The sequence below is a fragment of the Toxorhynchites rutilus genome, chromosome 3 (assembly GCF_029784135.1).
Source record: "Toxorhynchites rutilus septentrionalis strain SRP chromosome 3, ASM2978413v1, whole genome shotgun sequence".
Classification (NCBI taxonomy): Eukaryota; Metazoa; Arthropoda; class Insecta; order Diptera; family Culicidae; genus Toxorhynchites; species Toxorhynchites rutilus.
This window is the reverse complement of record NC_073746.1, coordinates 13,641,869-13,657,258: the sequence shown is the minus strand read 5'-3', so window position 1 is coordinate 13,657,258 and position 15,390 is coordinate 13,641,869. Positions and strand designations below refer to the sequence as shown.

At 39.8% G+C, this 15,390-nt stretch overlaps 1 protein-coding gene across 20 annotated transcripts in view; it reads right to left on the bottom strand.

Moving 5' to 3' along the window:
* The window catches only part of LOC129778600 (uncharacterized), a 190,428-nt gene that overhangs the window by 49,699 nt on the left and 125,339 nt on the right, over positions 1-15,390 (bottom strand). The gene's annotated exons all lie outside the window — the stretch shown is intronic.

Sequence of the window (15,390 nt, the reverse complement as noted above, 5' to 3'; positions counted from 1 at the left end):
GTATTAACGTTTTCATCTAAGAACCCTGTGAACCCAAAAGCGGAGATTCTGTTGGAGCAGGCGCATTTGAAGTGGATAGCATCGGATCGCAAGCCTAAGACCTTGGGGATCAACGGGGCGTAAAAATCGGATATCGGAGTTCATCACGATTTTTTAATAAAAATATCAGAGTGCGAAAAATGTTCTTTTTATTAAATAATTCCATTTTGTCGAAGAACATTTTTAAATTGGCAAAAAAAAATCAATCTAAATTGAATCCTCGAATATGCATTGCAGGTGGCACCTGTATTAGATGGATAAGATCATGGATCAGTACCTCTACGCCCAAATCCTATAGCGATCTTATTCTGCCACAAACCGAGTGGGAGATGCCCCTGAAATTACAGTTCATGCATGATAACGATCCGAAGCACACAACCAAGACCGTTAGTTGTTCCAGGATAACAAAGTCGACGTCATGGAGTGGCCAGCGCAGTCACCAGATCTGAACCCTATAGAGAACCTATGGCAGATCGTGAAAAGGTCGATGTACACGAAGAAGTCCAAGCTTGTTGGTACTCCATCCCGGTCACCACGTGCCAGAAGCTGGCGGAATCCATGCCGAACCGAGTGCGTGAAGGGATGCGTAACAAAGGTTACACGACCAAGTACTAGCCTCGGCTTTTTATGACATAAATTATCTTGTTTTTATTTTTTTACCATGAATTTTAACCCTTTGCGGTCGTATTAAATTTCGTAGCGTACTTTTTAATGTTGAGCCAGCTTGAGGTAACAGAGTCCGAAACAAAAAAAAAAGTTGTATAACTCTGTCATTGTTGAAATTCGAACATATGTGTAGAAGGATTTTTTTCATAAAATATGATCGTCTGTCACCTCGTGAGAAAATCTGGATAAATTTATTTTTTTTCATGTGAGAAAGGAGTTTTCTGACTTTGAGGGGATGAATCAAAATTCAAATTCTTCTTTTAACGAAAACGAATGAAAAAAAAAAATTTTGTCTCGATTATATATAGGATTCGATTATATCTATACAGTGAAAAGAAATCAGAGACTGTATATAATCGAGTCCGCCCTGTATATGTATTATATACTTCAACATAATTTGAATCAGTAGTTACCCAAATAATGATTTCTGCGTATCCGAAATGATCATAACTTTTCACTTCAGATGAACAAAGATTTTGTCGTTTGAGACACTTTTGCGATTATTCAAATAATATGAGACATTTAAGTAGACAGTAGTTCTGATACTTAGGAACAATCTTTTCCATCACACCAAAGTTTTACAATGGCTAAGTTCTGCTGTTATGATTTTTGTCCCACATTCCCATGCATTCAACGCACTGTGTTTTGTTTTATGTGGGTGACTACTTTGTTTGATATTGAGTACCGTTATCTATTACTCATGGGAGCATCGTATTGATTCGTGAACAGGTTCACTAGACATCAAGCTTCGTTTAGGAAAAGCATAAACTGATACTTGGTTGAGTAAAATATACGATAAGCATGGTTTCTTGCTGTGGTGGGTGAGAGCAGATAAAAGACCAGAACGGTAAAAAAGGTATGATGGCTGAGAGCAGACAGACGACCACAAAGAGTTAAAATCGATCACAATTTTTGTCGCGTCATTTTTGTTCTTAAGTATGCTTAATCGCATTTTTTAATGGATGACTATTGTTTTTTACTACAGATGTTATACATTTCTTCGAACAATGCGAAAAAATTATAAAATAAATTAGTGGCCCGGCGAGCTCCGTCCCACCAACAATTGATATTTTCATTTAAATAATTTCGAACACTCAAGTCCCCACATAATTATTTTTCTGTACGTGATCTATATTCGTGGTATATAATTTCATTTTAGACATATAAACCTGATACAGACTAAGGCGCATCAAAGCTGATACTAACTGTTGAATCCGTTGCTACGTTCTCGAGTTAAATCTTAAGGAACGGACACCAAATCATTTTCATTTATAAAATTAGCTAAAAAATGACTTTTCAATTTTCCATCTTTCCGAATGGTTTTCATATATTTTTTTTTTGACATATAAACCTGACGCAGACTAAGACGCATCAAACCTAATACTGACTGTTCAAATCAAATCATCAAATTAGCTAAAAAATGACTTTCCAGTTTTTCAACTTCCTCACAAAATTTGTTAAAAAAATGACTTTCAAATTTTACAACTTTCCGAATGGGACTAAGACGCATCAATCCTGATACTGACTGTTAAATCCGTTGCTCCGTTCTTGAGTTAAATCTTGAGGAACGGACACCAAATCATTTTTATTGATATAGATGGATTGAACCACTGTGTTGGAGTATTTTTTCTCAAAGTTTTGTCACTTTCTTTTTTTTTTATTGAACTCGACATCCTTGATTGAGCGCGACATCCTTCAGAGCCAGCAGAACACGCGGTGGATAAACTAAGTAGCTTAACGATTAACGTAATTTGCGCTAAAGAAAGACCATCAAAAGCAGTCAAAACGAAACAACATACCGGCTGAATCTGTGAAAATCGAAGGGTTCGAGAGCTGTACTATAAACTACTGACCAAGAAACCTGAATGTATTATCGTGGATGACGACCCCTTTAAAAATCCATTGGAAAAATATCCCGGAAACGCGGCTGCATACCTAACCGAACGGAAAGGATGTACCTGAACGAGGGGGAAAGCCGTTTATACCGAACAAATTGGCACGAAGATTATTGTGTGACATGCTGTATTCAAGTGCAGGAGGATGTCTCGTCTATTCATTACGATAGGCCCATGAATGCAAAAAAGTTGCTCAAACTTGATCGAACAACGTTGCGCTGAAGAATAAACATGAAACCAGCAAACATTGTTGAAAATTTCCAGAAAAAATGGCCGAAAGTGGTGAGGAATGGTTGGAGAAGGCTCTGTGCAGAAGCTTATGAACAGTGAAGGTCACTCGAGTATCTTTAATAAACAATGTAAACAATAAGAATATTTGATCAAAGATTTTATACATTATTGAATTATAATGTTTATTTAACACAAATTTAATTTAGAAGGAATATATTTATATGTTTAAATTTATTTATATTTATATAGTAGCTTAAATTTATCTATGTGCAGTTGCTATAAAACCTACAGGAGATTTCAAATTTCACATGCATCAATAAAACTAATATAGAAAAATCACTAATTTCCAAATGTCAATTTTGTATATCGTGAACCCTAGCAAATCCATCTCTAAGTAAACTAAATATAGGTTATGTCGTGATCGCAAAATCTTCCCACACTTGAAGCGGAGAACTAACCTCTCTTTGGATCATCTACTTAAAATACCCAATCAATGAATCAACACTTTATGGAAACTTATTTTCCGCCATTCATTCAATCACACTAACGGCACAATTTCGTTACGTTCGAATTTGTCATGTATATACACACGCACACACACAGAGAATAAAAACGCAGCGTGCAAAATTTTTACAAATCATTGTTTATTTTTCTTTTTGACACCCGCCTACACCCATACTAACGTTCACGAGAGCGTTCATCGGCTGTGTATCATGTTTGCTCACGCAAGCTTACCCCCCAGAGGGAGAGAGGCTGCAGTGACGCTACAAGCAGCCCACCAACACAAGCATCATGGAAACAAAGTGTATAACGGGTAATGTTTTGCTCAACCACTCTTCTGCGATAGTGACATGCATGCGGTTTGTCGGTTCCGTTGTTGATTATTGGGAGAGAACAAATCGCTGAGCGAACGTCTCTCAAGTATTTTGGTTTCTCTTCCTCTTTTATACAGAAAATAACCATGCGCGAGAGAGGTCTCCCTCGAGAGTCCATTTCGGTGTTGTGTTTGGTGGTGCTAGAGATGTTGCATCGCAGAGAGTGTCACACGATTTGGGTCACTGCAACATGTATTATGTAGCTTATGGAGTGACTATACACAGAGGAGAGTAAGAGCATACAGAGCTGAGAACCTTGATGAGTGTAGATGAAGAACGATATTCACCAGATGTTGATGTGTGTTAGACGACTAGAGCTTGTTTTTTATTCTCATACATATATACATAGAATCATATCGTACATATGAGAAAGACGCACGTATAAAAATGATATGCGTTGCATATATGTACACGGTGTTATACTCTCTTCCGTGTATATATGTTGAGAATCAACCGGTTTGGATCAAGAAGAACGTGAACATAAAAAGTATTAAAAACTCTCGGTGTTGATAACATATATGCGACCGCCGGCTGGTCACATATGTATAAAACAACCATCGGTCGAGACTATATAATCTCGGTGGAAACTACACATGGAAGAAAAATACACGATAAATACAACCAAATTTTGAATTCACAATAAACAGAACCGGCGTCGACAGCTTTGTTGCTTCTTCCGCACGTGCCAAACCTCACCATCAAATGTATGTGCCTCCAATATATATACATATTTATGTATGTAAACGTTTGATCATCGCACCAAACCGGCTTTGATATTTGGAGTGGCACAGCCAGATTGTGGTGTCCTTGAACTTGATTTCCCTAGGTATGTGACCGTCACTGCCGCCGTTGGGGCTGTTGTCAGAAGTCGGGGATGCAAATTATTACAGGTTGAGTTGTCTGGGAGACCTGATATCATTGACCTCATTATGTGCACAACGCGATAGTGAAATCTACCGCATGCATTCACTTTCGATTTCACATACATTGTGGTCTATGTGGTGAATTCCTCTTAATTCCACGTTTACATAACCGCCGGATAGCATAACACAAAGCGGATGCATGAATGCAAGAATTTAACAAATTGATCGGAGGTGTCGAAGCGTTCGGATTTAAGCCGACGGCGTGAAATTATTCCGCTAAATTGAGTTACATGAACGCACACAAACACCCCCACACGAACGCACATACCCTTAGCTAATTGGTTAATTATGAATAATAATTACTTGGATATCGAGGTGAATGTTACTGGCTGCTTATCAGTCTGCGACTTGTTTGTTTGAACCTTGCAATATTTGTCTGTTATCACATCATGGACACCAACAGCGAGAGTAAGTCGTGTGCTAATCAATACCGCCGTCCATCGGTTGGATTGACTGACGATGATGATTTTGCGGCAAAGTTCGATCGGTAAGGTCGAAACGTGACCACGAATATGTGCCCAACACAATGAATCCCCTGCGACAGTGGGGTAGCGTTGTTATGATGCAATTTTTTGATTGTGTACACCGCATCGGGTGGTGCTGCGGCTGTTTGTGTTGTGTTTGAATAAAAATACAAAACATCGCCCAAGCGATTGGTTCGTTGGCATTGCGAATCGCGTGAATTTGGCATGCTAAAGATTGATTTTGCTGCTGTTGTTTACGAGGCTTGAGAGTTATTTGGAGCGTTTGCATCTTTATCGGACCTTATTTTTAACAATTAGTGTCGGGTGAAGTCATGCGTCGTTGCTAGCTATCGTTTGCCGTATTTGAATAAACGAGTTAAAGAAGGTACGTACCACATTGCATATAGTTGAAATGCATATTCATCCCATTGCACAATGGGATAGGAGGTGCATTTAATGCCCCATAAAGAATGACAAACAAATGAAAAGAGCGTATTTTTTGGGAAGAAATATCAATAACTTTGAGTGAAGTTGAGATATTGACAAGTTCTGCATCGAAAAATATTTGTAAGGTCTAAGGTGTAAGGTAAGGTCTAAAAATGTTCCGAAGATAGTTTGTATGTAAAATTTGAAATATAAAATTCAGAGCAAAAACACAATTTTTTTTCATTGTGACCCTAACGCAACTTAGAATAAAAGCGTTTTTCTCTATCTCTTACAATAATCGATATAGTTATTGTAAGAGATAGAGAAAATCTTTGTTCTGCAAAGATATTTCAAATAAGGATGGCTACAATATTGTCGAGCTATATCTACCTCTATTTATAAAGATAAAAAGTTGTATTTTTTATTTCATCGACAATTTTGGTCACCCTATTTTTAATAACATAAAAATGAGCCCTCTATCATGTGTAACAACTTTGTCGAAGACAGTTTTTGTCTAGAGAACAGCTAGAAAGCAAGCTGTCAAATAAAAATGCGATATTGGAGCACATATTTTTCGTTAGAGTGTGGATTTTTTCTATTATTTATTATAAATTACAAACCATTCCACACTTGAGCCGCCGTATACCGATTCAGTTTTACATGAAACTGACTTTACGAAAGTCGGCATTCTTCGATATAAAATCATTATTTCCTCTTGTATTACATACCAAGTGTTAGGTAGCTTTACAAGAAAATTTTACGGCGTAATAGAGATTTATATTTGATGAAATAATCCTTCTTCGCATATAATAGGGTATCCACCATTACAGAGTCGTCGAATTTGTAAAGTGTGTGTGATTTCGAATACCAAATTTTAACTAAAGAAGTGGGACTAAGAAATGCGTTTTTTTAAAGTGTTCATACGTGGTTATACCACAGTACAACCTGTAACTTTGTATGATTGTTTAAAGAAAATCGAAAAATCATATCCAAAAATTAATCCTATATTATAGAAACGATTTAAGAGCTTCTGTTCCCATCTAGTGGCACTGCTCGAGCCAACATTTTGAGGTTAGATTAGTTGTTTGACAGATACAAACAAACCGTATTGCGCGAGTTATTTTCAAGGAGTGGTGCCTGCTTTTTCAAACGATTTATCCATTAACCCTTTGTGGACCATAAGTTATCCATAACTAAATATGCCAATACAACTCAATATTTTAGCTATTGTGGGTGTAAAGTAAGAGAATATCACCAGAAAAACATAGCAGGGTGTATAGGTTTCCTATAATTTCATGGGAAATATTTTTCCCTATGAACCATAAAAGTAAATAAACGAAAAGTTAGGTTTATTATATCGGAATTTTATTTATTGCTTTGTAATACAAAAAACATAATGAAAATTATCAGAAAAGTAATTTAAATAGTTAGTTATGATATTCTACGAAACAATTTCGTTTACTTGTGAAGCACAACTAGTCATTGCATATAACACATTTATTATGTGGTCGGTGTTAAGTTAGACCGGACCATGATTGACAGTTCTTTTTTAATTCGTCCAGAAACACATTTTCTGCCTTGGACATACGTTTTATTTTGACATTCAGTAAAAAAAAAATCGATTCAATAATAATTGAACAATCGATAATGATTTTTGTAGAAGGGAAAAATATTTCCCTTGGGCGTGAAAGGGTTAACTAAACTCAGAATATTTTCCAACTGCTTGTCTTCATTTTTTTATAAATTCGTTTATTTTTACAGGCTCAGCTACTAACTGTTTGTTATTTGATACGGTTAATTACCTCTACTTAACCGATTGACAAATAATCGCCAGATTCTTCATTAATAAAGAGAAGTTTTTTGAGCGTTTCAAACAATAACAAATAAATGCTTCTATTAAATGTAATGATGGTGACAATGACAAAGGAGGAAAAACGCTGAAAAAAGTGTGGTTTTCAAGCAGAATTGTACCAGTTTCCGCTCTTTCGAGAAGTTTAGTGATTCGGGAAAACCAAAACTTTTCATCAATCGATTGTAGGCACAAGACCATGTCTAATTTCGATGCGGACAACTGGTTTGTTTGTTTACTCACGATCTGCACTGCTTATGAAGCACATTCGGCATTCATCCACCATTGAATTACGAATAATCGACAAGTCACCGGGAATAGTGTTTGAGTATGGCTCTTCTAATAGTTCAATATTGTATTTGAACTGCTGTTCTTTTGCATCTGTTCTGACGTTACCGCCTGTGGAAAATTATATACTTTTCAGATATCGACCGAGAATGTGCTATCGTTTTTGGAGCTAAAAGAACTTTATTTGTGAATTACCTCCAAACTAGCAAGACAATAAACTAAGATTATTATTATACCCAAGCTGAATGTTAAAATCGAATCGTGAGAAAAGACTTGATTTCCAGATAATATTGGGTTGGGGAAAAAGAAATGTCGTATATTGTCAATATATGGCAACACTTAAACATATCTTGTGTTGTACTTATCGCATCGGGTCATACTATTTAAAGACGATAATCTGTGCTACAAGTGTCGTTTTGACAGTGTTGTGATTGTCCTTTTTAGTCTCAAGTTATAGCGTCTCAAAGATGGAGTCCACCAAGCCATAAATTCGCCATATTTTACGTTTTTACTACCTGCGAGGTAAAACTGCAACGAAGGCGGCCGAAAAAATTCGTGTAGTTTATGGATCCTATATTGTAACGATTCGCACAGCACAGTATTGGTTTGATCGATTTCGTTCTGGTGTAATGGCTGTCGAAGATTCACCCCGTACTGGTAGGCCAATCGTCGTGGAAACCGATAAAATTGTTGAAATCATCCAAGTAGACCGGCATGTGAGCACTCGCTCGATTGGCCAGGAACTGGGTATAGACCATAAAACCGTTCGGAACCATTTGCAGAAGATTGGATTCCAAAAAAAGCTGGATGTATGGGTGAAACACGAGTTGACGCAAAAAAATCTTTTAGACCTAATCATCGCCTGCGATGCACTGCTGAAACGGAACGAACTCGACCCTTTTTTGAAGAAGATGGTGACTGGTGATGAAAAGTGGATCACGTACGACAACCTAAAGCGAAAAAAGTTGTGGTCGAAGCGCGGTGAGCCGGCCCAAACCATGGCCAAGCCCGGATTGACGGCCAGGAAGGTTTTGCTGTATGTTTGATGGGGTTGGAAGGGAATCATCCACTATGAGCTGCTCAACTATGGTCAGACCCTCCACTCGGTTCTCTACTGTGAGCAGCTTGACCGTTTGAAGCAGGCGATTGACCAGATGCGGCCAGAAATGATCAATAGCAATGGTGTTGTTTTCCACCAGGACAACGCTCGGCCTCACACATTTTTGATGACCCGCCAGAAGCTACGGGAGCTCGAATGGGATGTCCTATTGCACCCACCGTATAGTCCGGACCTGGCTTCAAGTGATTATCATCTCTTCCGGTCCATGCAAAACGCTCTTGGTGATACTAAGTTGGCCTCAAAAGAGGCTTGCGAAAACTGGCTGTCTGAGTTTTTGCAAATAAGGAGGGGGGGTTTTTTAAGGGGGGTATAATGAAATTGCCTTCTAAATGGCAACAAGTTTGCGAACAAAACGGCGCATATTTGACCTAAATTGGATAATTTTAAGAATGTTAAATAAAGCGTCAAATTTCGATCAGAAATACGTCATTTCTTTTTCCCCAACCCTATATTATGTTGACCATTTACAGTATATATTTCTGAATAAAACCGCCTTCACATTTTTGAACAGTTACAAACATTATTCAACCCTTTCGAATGCGGCACACATCATACGCAAAATCATACGAAATAATCCAGGAGGTTTCGATATGGTGAACTATTCATCTTTGACCGAAAAGTCGATCAAATATTCCAGACACCAGTTCTGAACCAGAATCACAATATTCATTACTGAAGCACGTAATGGTTATACCCGTATAATCTATCGTTACATGGAAAGTTTGCAAATACCTTCTCAAACCACAACGAATGCGGCTCTTTGGAACCGCAGAATGTTTCTGACACCATATGAGATATTCCTCGAACTGTCGGTATACAATCTGTCGTTTTTCACATTGTGAGACTGTTGCAAGACAAAGTCTTGACCACAGTGCCTTGTGTACTAGGAGAGTTACTCTTTCAATCCGTTTCTTCTTCGATGCTTCCGAAACTCCATGAACTTTACTTTTCCTAAAAGTTTGGTATTTGAAGTCATCTTTGAGCACATTGTACATGTTTAATTTCGAAACATTGATATCAGCTGCTATTTGTACGTATAGAGCGCTGTGGTTCTCATCGAATTCTCTCCCTAACGATCTTAATCTCCCATGCTGGATCCTTTCCGGTCTCCGACGAGGAAGTCTCACGGTACTTCTTAATGGTTAGATAAACGAAATTACGCTTCACTACTTTTTTACGTTTTTTAAACTTATGAAAAACTGCTTCCAAAAACTATTTTCATCACCCTTGCACGGAGCTCTTTGATCGTTAATCAATGAACACTGAATAGAACAGATGTCTCGATGGTTTGTGTAAACATAGTGCAAGATTACACCAATACAAAGACATTAATATGCGCTTTCAGTGATCGAAAAGCTTCGTATATCTTCGCAGAAGTTTGAAAGAAATGTTTCACTGTTCTAAATTATGTATCTGAGTACTGAAATCGATAATTTTACAAAACTTTTCGAAATATGCCAATTTAACACATGGATTTTTTTTTTCTGTATAGATTAATGGCTATAAATTTTTCGTTCGCTCTGATTATATTATCGAATCCTGTATATAATTGAGTCAAAAAAAAAACTTTTGTTTTTATACATATGCTTGCTGACCCGGCAAATTTCTTTCCGCCCAAAATGGTTTTTTTTTGTTATCAATACCTTCAAACATTTTCGTTTTCTTGCTAAGCAAACGTTCAGCTTCTCGAATTGAACCAACGGTCGAGATCCATGGATCTGTACTCTCAATACATTTCTCAAGAAATAAAACCTTCAGCAGACATCTTCAATAATGTTAGCTTTCCGAACTTCTGAAGATCTTCCGTTGATTTCGATCTTTCCATGAAGGACGAAACTCGAGAAATTTCAGATCATCTTCGATCATCGTTAATCCCTAATATTTTCGCTTTAAAATATAACCATATCAATTCTTCAAGAATATTTTTCACTGATGGTTCAAGAATCAACGAATACACTGGTTTTGGTCACACTACCTTCCATAAACTTGAAGACCCTTGTTCAGTGTATGTTGCCGAACTGGTTACAATATATCATGCAATTAAGACCATTGAGTCCTTACCACCTGATCACTATTTTATTTTCTCGGATAGTCTTACCAGTATACAAGCCATTCAATCCTTGAAACAACAACAGACGAAAGCGTCATATTTTCTTATCAAAATTAAGGATGCACTGAATTTTCTTGTTGATAAAAGTATTTGAATCACTTTCATTTGGATTCTTTCCCATTGCTCTATTCCTGGTAATGAGAAAGCGGATACACTCGCAAAGATGGGTAGTATGCAGGGCACAGTTTTTGTAAGACAAATAGCGTATTGGGAATTTTTCTCCATTTCCCAACAGCAGTCACTCACCAGTTGGCAAAACCAATGGAACAGAGACGAGCGTGGAAGATGGCTATACTCTATTATCCCCAAAGTTTCAACGAAGGCCTGGTTCAAAAGGTTAGATCTTGACAGAAATTTTATTAGAACTATGTCCAGATTGATGTCGATTGGTTGCCGAACTAATAAAATTCCGCGCTAAATGCATCTCTTCCGCATAGGTCTTGCTACTAACAATTTATGCAAGGGTGAAGGGTATCATGACAACGAGCACGTTGTTTGGTCATGTAATGACTTTTGCAAAGAACAAATCAAACTGGTTGCCGATTTGAAGGCTCAAGGAGTACACTCACGCATGTCAGTTCGCGATATCTTAGCTACTCGCGAGCCTAATTTTATGTTCCCCAAATATGTCTTCCTCCTTTTGTACAACTTCTATGTAAGCGACATCGACAATTGCCTTACACAAAATTGCAGCCTAAGACAACTTGCAGATGATGGAGTGGTGTCTGTCGTAGGATCAAACGAATCCGACCTGCAAGGACCCTTACAAGATACTTTGAACAATTTTTCAACCTAGTCCATTGGGCTAGGGATCGAATTCTCCACGGAGAAAACAGAGATGGTGATTTTTTCTAGGAAGCATAGACCAGCAAAACCAAAGCTTCAACTTTTGGGTAAACCGATCACTCATGCTATGTCATTCAAGTATCTTGGGGTCTGGTTCGACTCCAAATGTACTTGGGGGGCCCATATTAGGTATCTGAGTAAAAAATGCCAACAAAGAATAAACTTTCTCCGTACAATTACCGGCACCTGGTGGGGAGCCCACCCAGAAGATCTTATAATGTTGTATCGAACAACTATTCTCTCAGTGATGGAGTATGGCAGTTTCTGTTTTCAATCAGCTGCCAAAACACACCTCATTAAACTCGAGCGAATTCAGTATCTTTGTCTCCGTATCGCGTTGGGATGTATGCCCTCAACGCATACCATGAGTCTCGAGGTTTTGGCAGGCCTACTCCCACTATAAGATCTCTTCGGTTCTTCATCCGGTGTAAGGTCATGAACCCATTGGTGATCGGAAATTTTGAGCAGCTGATCGAGCTTTTCACTCCGGATTCATGAGTTCATATCATGAATTCATCTTCATGCAGGTTGATCCTTCATCGTATATTCCCAACCGTGTTTGTTTCCCTGACTACATCAATTCCTCTGTGCATTTTGATCTGTCCATGAAGCAAGATATCCATGGATATTCAGATTACCAACGATCGAGGATCGCTCCAACGATATTCGATGAAAAGTATGGGGGTATAAATTGTGATAATATGTACTTTACTGATGGGTCCACTATAAACGAGTCCACAGGATTTGGAGTGTTCAACGAATTTTTTAGCACCTCACACAGTCTTCAGAATCCTTGCTCAGTGTATATTAATGAATGGCAGCAATTCATTGGGCGCTGGACAGCGTCGCCTCACGACCTGTTGAACACTATTACATTGTAACGGATAGTCTTAGCTCTGTCGAAGCTATCCGTTCAGTGAGGCCGGAAAAGCACTCGCCGTACTTCCTTGAGAGAACACGAGAAATTTTGAGTGCTTTATCCAGACGCTGTTATGTCATTACCTTTATCTGGGTCCCTTCACATTGCTCCATTCCGGGTAATGAGAGGACTGACTCATTAGCAAAGGTAGGTGCAATTGAAGGCGATATTTATCAGCGTCAAATCGCCTTCAATGAATTTTATTCTTTAGTCCGTAAAAATACCATCGCTAATTGGCAACGCAAATGGAATGAAGATGAATTGGGCCGGTGGTTTCACTCGATTATCCCTAAGGTTAGCCTCAAACCGTGGTTCAAAAGTCTGGACTTGAGTCGGGACTTTATTCGCACCTTCTCCCGACTCATGTCCAATCACTGTTCGTTAGATGCACTACTCTTTCGTTTCAATCTTGCCAGCAGCAATCTCTGCGTTTGTGGCCAAGGTTATCACGACATCGAGCACATTGTTTGGTCGTGCGAGGTGTATCTGATCGCCAGATCGAATTTAGAAAACTCCCTTCGGGCCCGAGGAAGACAGCCCAATGTGCCGGTGAGAGATGTGTTGGCTCGGTTAGACCTTGATTACATGTCCCATATATATTTTTTTCTTTAAAGCTACAGATCTTCGTGTGTGATTGTCCCTCCATCCTTATACCCTCCTTTCCTTCCTTTGCGGGTAATTCGTCCCCTTGCTATAAATAGTAGAATAAGTTGAAATGTAAATACACTATAGATATACGAATAGATTTATGAAATGAGTGTTCATCAACATTGTTACAATTTCCTTATATCCCATCCTTCTCCTAAAAATATGTCACCCTCCTAAACTCGAGTACACCGCGAGTAATCGGTTTTCCACCTTACTAACCATAGATGTAAGAAAATTGTTTATATATATAGTTTTTAAATTATATTTAAGAATTCGGCTCCTTTAAACTTAAGTAACTGAGCCTTTTAAAAATAAACGAATTAATAAAAAAAAAAATATATATATGTCTTTTTATCGGGAGGAGGAGAGTTGTGGTGAAATTGGAGAGATGCCAGCTATCATCGTCGGAGAGAACGATGTCCGCGAAGCCTCGCGGTACCTGAGGAACTGGGCAGCACCGGGCCCCGATGGTGTCCAGAACTTTTGGCACAAGAAGCTGACCGTCGCACATCCAAAGATAGCTGAGTGCTTCAACAAGGTGCTACGTGACCCACACAACCTTCCTGAATTCGCCACCCGTGGCGTCACCTTCCTCCTCCCGAAAGACAGCAACACATTGAACCCATCAAAGTACAGACCGATAACGTGCCTATCGAGTCTGTACAAAATACTGAGCAGCATAATTACCGCCAAAGTTTCTGCTCACTGTGAACAGCATCACATCATCGCAGAAGAGCAGAAAGGATGCAGGAAAAATACGCATGGCTGCAAAGACCAGGCCATCATCGACGCAGCCATAGTCGGCCAGGCGGTATATAACCAGCGGAACCTAAGTATGGCCTACATCGATTACAGGAAGGCTTATGACTCCATACCTCACTCGTTTCTCGTCCGGGTATTGGAGCTCTACAAAATTGATCCCGTCGTCGTTAGGTTCCTGCAGCATGCGATGAGGCAGTGGAGTACGTCTCTGCACCTCAGTGATGGGGAAAATGTGTTGCAGTCTAGAACGCTGCAGATAAAGAGGGGGATATTCCAAGGCGACTCTTTCAGCCCGCTTTGGTTTTGTCTGGCACTGAACCCCCTCAGTAGGACGCTCAATAGAAACGGTCATGGCTATAAAATAAGGTATGGCGACGGCGCCCACGAAGAAGTGACCCATACCTTCTACATGGATGATCTCAAGGTCTACGCTGATTCACGTCAGCGTCTAGGTGTAGCTATCCGGGTTGTCGAAGACATAAGCAGGGACATCTGCATGGAGTTCGGCCTTGACAAGTGCCGCTGTGTCCATCTGCTGAAAGGGCAGCTTACCGAATCCGGAGGTTACGAGGTCTATGACGGCGAGTTCATAAGAGACATGGTTCGTGGCGAATCCTATAAATATCTTGGATTCCGACAGCTCACCGGGATTCGCCACTCCGACATCAAGACGGAGCTGCGAGACAAGTTCTTGAGTCGAGTGAACTGTGTCCTGAGGACTTTCCTCAACGCGGGGAACAAGGTACGCGCGATCAACACATTCGCGGTTCCCCTGCTGACCTTCAGTTTTGGTGTAGTCAAATGGAGCAAAACTGGCCTAGAGGACCTTGAGAGGAGGATGAGGAAAGCATTCAAAGAGGCCGGAATGCACCATCCTCAATCGGCATTGGAGAGAGTTTCACTGCCACGCAAAGAAGGGGGACTTGGAATAGTCGACATATCTGCACTGTGTGTTGCCCAGGTACGACAACCGCGCGAGTACTTCGCAGAACGCGCCAACCAAAACGCGCTATACCGGGCTGTCTGCGCCGCCGACAGAGGATACAGCGCTCTGCACTTGGCGCAAGCGGAGTACCAACTCAACTGCAATCTGCAGACAGTGGAGGAGAAGATTGCAGCTTGGAAGCAGAAGGCAGTGCATGGTGCCCACCCCCATCAACTGGACCGGCCACACGTCGACAAGGCCGCATCTAATCTGTGGCTAACGCGTGGTGAACTCTCTTCAGTAGTAGAAGCCGACATGATAGCCATCCAGGACAGGATAATGCCGACGAGAAACTGCAGGCGGTACGTCTGGCATCAAGACGTTGATGACATTTGCCGGATGTG